The sequence below is a fragment of the Rhinopithecus bieti genome, unplaced genomic scaffold (genome assembly GCF_001698545.2).
Source record: "Rhinopithecus bieti isolate Rb0 unplaced genomic scaffold, ASM169854v2 scaffold_19723, whole genome shotgun sequence".
NCBI classification, from domain to species: domain Eukaryota; kingdom Metazoa; phylum Chordata; class Mammalia; order Primates; family Cercopithecidae; genus Rhinopithecus; species Rhinopithecus bieti.
In genome coordinates this window covers 415,560-420,780 of record NW_016809579.1, presented here as the reverse complement: position 1 = coordinate 420,780, position 5,221 = coordinate 415,560, and the positions used below count along the sequence as shown (strand labels likewise).

Here is a 5,221-nt window from a genome sequence, read left to right as displayed (position 1 = left end):
TGGGTGTCTCCTGGGCTGCACCTATGCCACCTTGGCCACCTGGAAGACCGCCCAGCACTGCGGGCCCCCTGGAGCCCGACCACCTGGGGCGCCCCCACGTGGGGCCATGTGCCGCCTGCACTTGGCTACCTAGTCTTTTCCCCCAGCCTCCCCGGGCCCTAGCAGGATGACAAGTAGGCAGCTCTGGGGCCTGGGACAGCCCAGCTGGGGACCCAGGAGGTCAGACTGCCATGGATCCTAGGGCAGGGCTGGAGGTGAGCTGGGCTTTCTTCTCCACCAGCCACAGCTTGACAGACTCTCAACCTGCCAAGGTCTGAGACCCTGTGTCCATGTGACCTCAGTGAGTCGTCCCCCACCTGCTGCAAGGGGTCCAGCACCCTACAGGGGGCAGCACCAGAACTTGCGGAGACCAGCACAAACTTTGCTGAGCCTCCCTGTCCAACCAAGCTCTTTAGACCAAGCCACTTCCTCCTCGGGGAGCCCAGGCCTCCGTGGGTTGGGCTGGGTGGGGGGTCTCAGGTTGCCCCCGAAGGTCTCTGCACTCCTGCCCTTCGCCTGACACATGAACAGATGCCTTAATTTCCTGGAGCCACCAGCATGGTGAGCCATTGGCTCCTGCCTGCCTCCAGGGTCCTATGGTCATGGCCAGCTCTGCTTGGGCCCCACTGGGGCTGCCTGCACCCAGAGACGATGCTGCCGGGCGCTCAGAGGGCCCGAGGCCTAAGCCCTGTGTCCTCCAGCAGAGGTATGGCCTGTGGCAGGGTGGCACTCCAGCCAGCCCTTCTCCAGCACAGGGTCCCTGTCCCTGGTTTACCCTGGGCTGCGGCTGTTATTTCTCCCATTTTGGGATGAGAAAGCCACAGAACTCTCCTGCATTGTTCTTAAGGGCACCCCTGCTAATTCATTCCCCAAATAAAATTTTCGGTGTTGATCTCCACAGCTCTGTCTACCAATGTGGTGCCCTGTACCAGACAGGGCCCTGGGTTGGGAAGGTGACAGGACCTGGGCAGGGAGGGTGGTGGCCAGGAAGGGAGGGGAGTTGCATGAGGGGCATGAGGTCAGTGGATCAGCAGGTTCAGTGCTGAAAACCTGACCTCTGAGGTCCACGGGAGGGCCTGGCCCAGGGGGCAAGACCTGAGGACCCCCTAGTCCTTACTGCTGTTGCCTTTCAGTGGAAACCGTCCTAAGACCCCTTGGGGGTCAGAGCCCTGTGCAGAGGGGCTGACTTCTGGAGGGCAGGTGGGATGTGGGGTGAGAAGCCAGCCCTGAGGCTGGGGTTTCCACCCTGAGGGACCTTCGCTGTCGGATGGCCTGGGTGTCCCTTCCCCAATTTCCACAGAGACGTGCTTGCCGGCCATGTATGTCATGACTTTATGTCCAGCCACAGGCCCAGCCCTCAGGACAGACCCTGCCTCCACCCTTCTCTGCACCTCCTGGAAGGGATGGTGTGCAGTGGTGCCGACATGGCCACTGGGCATCTGGGGCAGTGCTGGTCGCCTGGCCTCCTCGCTGGAACCGCTGGGCCCCCAGCCTAGGACAGGAGGCCATCCACCTCAAGGTGCAGGAAGGGGTCCAGCAGGGCCTGGAGCTTCCAGATGGTGGCATGGCTCAGCAGGGGTGGCACCAGCCCCTCGAAGGGCCTGGGGTTCACCGTGTGCACGTAGGCGCCCAGCAGGGCACCCAGCAGCAGCCTCAGGGTCAGTAGCCTACGGGTGGTGGCAGTCAGGGGCAGGGGTACGCAGGGGGCCTGGGGAGCTGGGCTCTGCCGCACAGTAACCTACCAGAGCTGGCCTGCCAGGCCCTTGGAGCTTTCCAGCTTTGGCCTCCCTTTCTGTTGGGGAGCCCACCCTGATGGTCCAGGCTGGGGCCGGGGATCCCTGACTTTGGGAAACCCTCCTCAGACAGGGCTCCCCCCACCACAGCCCTGGCCCCTTCCTCCTGGACAGGTTCCTGCAGCCACTTTTCAGATGCCCCCTGCCCTGAACCTGCTCTGCTGGAGCCCATTTCTCCCCTTCGCCCAAGCAGAGCCCTGGGTGGGGGGCTGGTCTCCAGACCCAGAGGGGGGCATGGGGGGCTCACTGCCATGCTTGCCATCTGCAGCTCCTTCCTGGCCTGAGTGCGGCACTGGGCCCGCTCCCTGCAGAGGCCTGTCAGGACCCCACGCGCTCCACCCCCAGCCTGGCACCCACCCCCTGGCTCAGTGCTATGGAGGTGGGGGATCAAGGATGGATCTGCCCTGTCCTGACCAGGACCCCTTCCGAGACCCTGCTCAGCCGACCCGGTCCCTGCCTCCGTGTTACCTGAGAATCCCCAGCTAGATGTTCTTCTTCTGGTCCAGCATGCCCCGGATGTCCTTCTTGAGGTGTTGGGGGCCAGAGGAGGTAAGCACAGCAGGCCCCAGCCCCGCCCTACCCGGCCTCTCGCCTGCCCGGCCCCATCCTTCTGGGTGCTGCTCTGTGGGGACCTACCAGGAGCCTGGTGGCCTGGTTGTTCAGGGCCATGTACATCTCAGCCATGCTGTCAGGAGGATGGTGGGGTCACACCTGAGGAGGACCCACTGGGTGGGCCCCCAGCACCCCTCCCCCTCAGCCAGGCGGGCACCTCTGTGATGACCGTCTTCTCAAAACACAGGCAGATCTGCTGCAGCTCATTCTGAGGGTGGGGCCCAGGGTGGGCTTGGGCAGCATCAGCAGGGTGGCCAGTACCTCCCTGCCGGGCCCACCGGCCTGCTGCACGAAGGTTCCTCCCCTGACAGCCCTCCCCCAGGCCCACCGGCCTGCTGCATGAAGGTTCCTCCCTCCCCACTGAACACCCCCAGGCCCACCTGGAGTGTTGCATGACGGTTCCTCCCCTGACAGCCCCTCCTCCAGGCCCACCTGGGACTGGTGCACGAAAGCCTCTTGCCCCTAGCACAGCTCCTGCCACACCAGCTGCAGAGGTGCCCTGTTCCCCAAGGGCTGCGTGCTAGCTGGGTCGGGGGGCTGTGGGAGAACCCCCAGATCAGTCCCAAGGCTGTGGGCTAGTGGGGCGTTGGCTGCAGGGGGTCCCTGGGCTCTGTACCAGGCCAGGGGAGTGCAGCTTGAGTGTTCGGAACACAGGGGCAGGAACTGCTGCCCCGGCCCCAGGAGGGCCCCTAGCTGCTTCCAAAGGTCCTGGTTCTGCCTCTTCTGGGGGTAGGGGGCAAAGAGAGGGGACTGGCTGTCATGGCTGCTCCTGGGGCTGGGGCAGGGGCACCAGGCAGTGGGTGGGTTGGGGGTGGGGGGCAGAGAGAGGGGACTGCCTGTCATGGCCGCTCCTGGGGCTGGGGCAGGGGTGCCAGGCGGTGGGTGGGGTGCTCACCAGACTGCGGTTCTCCTGCTCCAGCAGCAGGAAGGACTGTTCTGCAGAGCCCAGCGGCCTGCACTGCAGCTGGGACAGGGCTGCCCCGGGCGAGGCCAGGGCCCTTCTCTCCAGCGACAGGGATGGGCATGGACAGGGTCTGGGCCCTGAGCCAGTGCATCCCTCCTGCCTGGAAGCCCCCTGATTTGACCCTGGGTGCAGGGGCCAGCCCCACCTGAGCCTTGCCTCCAGGCTTCCTTGTCTCAGCCCCTCAGGGTTTCTTGCTGTCTGCTCCTTACTGGACAGAAAGATCGTGGGAGCCTCGCTCTCCACCCTGGGCCCCCTGCCCCTGGATCTGGGTAAGGTCTCTGGGACTGAACTGAGTGAGCAGAGGAGATGGGGACCAGACAGGGCCACCCTACAAATCCCTGTCAGTGCTAGTCCAGGCATCCTGCATGGCTGCTGGAGGCTGCGGCTGGCGGACATGGTGGGGGTGGGGGTAGGGGTGGCCGCAGGGGCCCAGGGTTTTCAGCCCCTCCATCCCTCCCTGCAACCCCTTCCTGACCCCAGGTCCAGGCTCTGGCCTGGCCCGACCTACTGCCCTCTTATTGAGGGCTCTGGGCGACCCACTGGCTCCCAGGCTGCCCCAGGCAACAGTCACAAAGGCCTGGGTGCAGCCAGGGAGGTCACAATGGGCCCCTTCCACCTGGTCCTGAAGCTGCCCCACCTGATGACCTCACTGTCTCTGACCCATCATGTGAATTTTCTTTCTTTCTTTTTGTGGGAAAGGGCCTTGCTCTGTCACCCAGGCTGGAGTGCAGTGATGCAATGATGTCTCATTGCAGCCTCCAACTCCTGGGCTCAGGCAATCCTCCCACCTCAGCCTCCCAAGTAGCTAGGACTACAGGTGCGTGCAACCATGCCCGGCTCATTTTTAAATTTTTTGCAGAGATGGGAGTCTCACTGTGTTGCCCAGGCTGGTCTCAAACTCCTGGCCTCAAGCGATCTCTTTGCCTCAGCGTCTGAAAGTGTTGGGATTACAGATGTGAGCCACTGTGCCCAGCCTCATTATTTTTCTTAAGTTGTAAAACAGATAATACACACACAGTGTGGATTCAAAAAATATCAAACAATAAAAATGGCTTCCAAGCCTTTCCCACCTCTGTCTCCTGTCCCTGCAGCCAGGAGCCCTCCTCTTTAAGCTCCTCCTGGAGGTGGGCTGCCATCCCCTGCCCCTCATTCCCACTGAAGAGGTCATCCCGTAGCCCAGCTTTTCTTTTCACCTGATGGATCTCTGAGGTTTTAAAACATTCTTTTCTAGCTATGTATTGAACACTTACTTTCTGCCAGATCCAGTACATGCCATTGTTACCCTCTGTTTACAGGTGGGGAAGCTGAGGCAGGAAGCCCTTTAGTCATTTGCCAAAGGCCCTGCTGTTACCAGTGGGACCGGATTTGGATGGCTGAAGAGCACTCATCCAACAGTGGGGTCGGATTCATGCCCCGGGCCCGTTCCCTCCTGCTCCCTGGTGCTCCTCACACCATCTGCCCTGCTGCCCCTCACTGCCCCTGAGTCCCAGTGCCCATGTCCTCCTCCTTGAACCCCTCAACCCTCAGTTAACCCTCAGAAAGCTGGCTTGGAGAAGTCCTCATGTGGTAGGAACAGAGCTGTTCCCTCCTCTCCCAGTGTCCTGGCCCCACTGCAAGGTAACTTCAACTCCTACATCAAGATGCGGGTCCCAGTCTCCACCGCTGGGCTCTGGGCCAATCTCAGATGCACTTGACCAGTGGGCTGCTCCTAAGCTGCTGTGGGCAGAGGTTGGCACAACAGTTGTGCGCTGGGCCTGGACCTTTCTTGCTTGGCTCTGGGGACTGTCTTCCATGCAGGAGGCCTGGGCTGGGC

The 5,221-nt window shown here is 62.3% G+C and overlaps 1 long non-coding RNA gene across 3 annotated transcripts; it reads right to left on the bottom strand.

Annotated features, from left to right (window-relative positions):
* Window positions 1-1,150: 1,150 nt before the first annotated feature.
* On the bottom strand, window positions 1,151-3,930 carry LOC108540654 (uncharacterized). 3 transcript variants are annotated; one of them, XR_001888718.1, is made up of 5 exons: window positions 3,340-3,930; window positions 2,825-2,981; window positions 2,602-2,652; window positions 2,301-2,517; window positions 1,151-1,706 (listed from the first exon to the last, which is right to left on the bottom strand). It is a non-coding gene; the product is annotated as an uncharacterized LOC108540654 (long non-coding RNA). The 3 variants fall into 3 exon arrangements; XR_001888720.1 differs by having other exon boundaries at window positions 2,877-2,981; XR_001888719.1 differs by lacking the exon at window positions 2,602-2,652.
* Window positions 3,931-5,221: the final 1,291 nt, after the last annotated feature.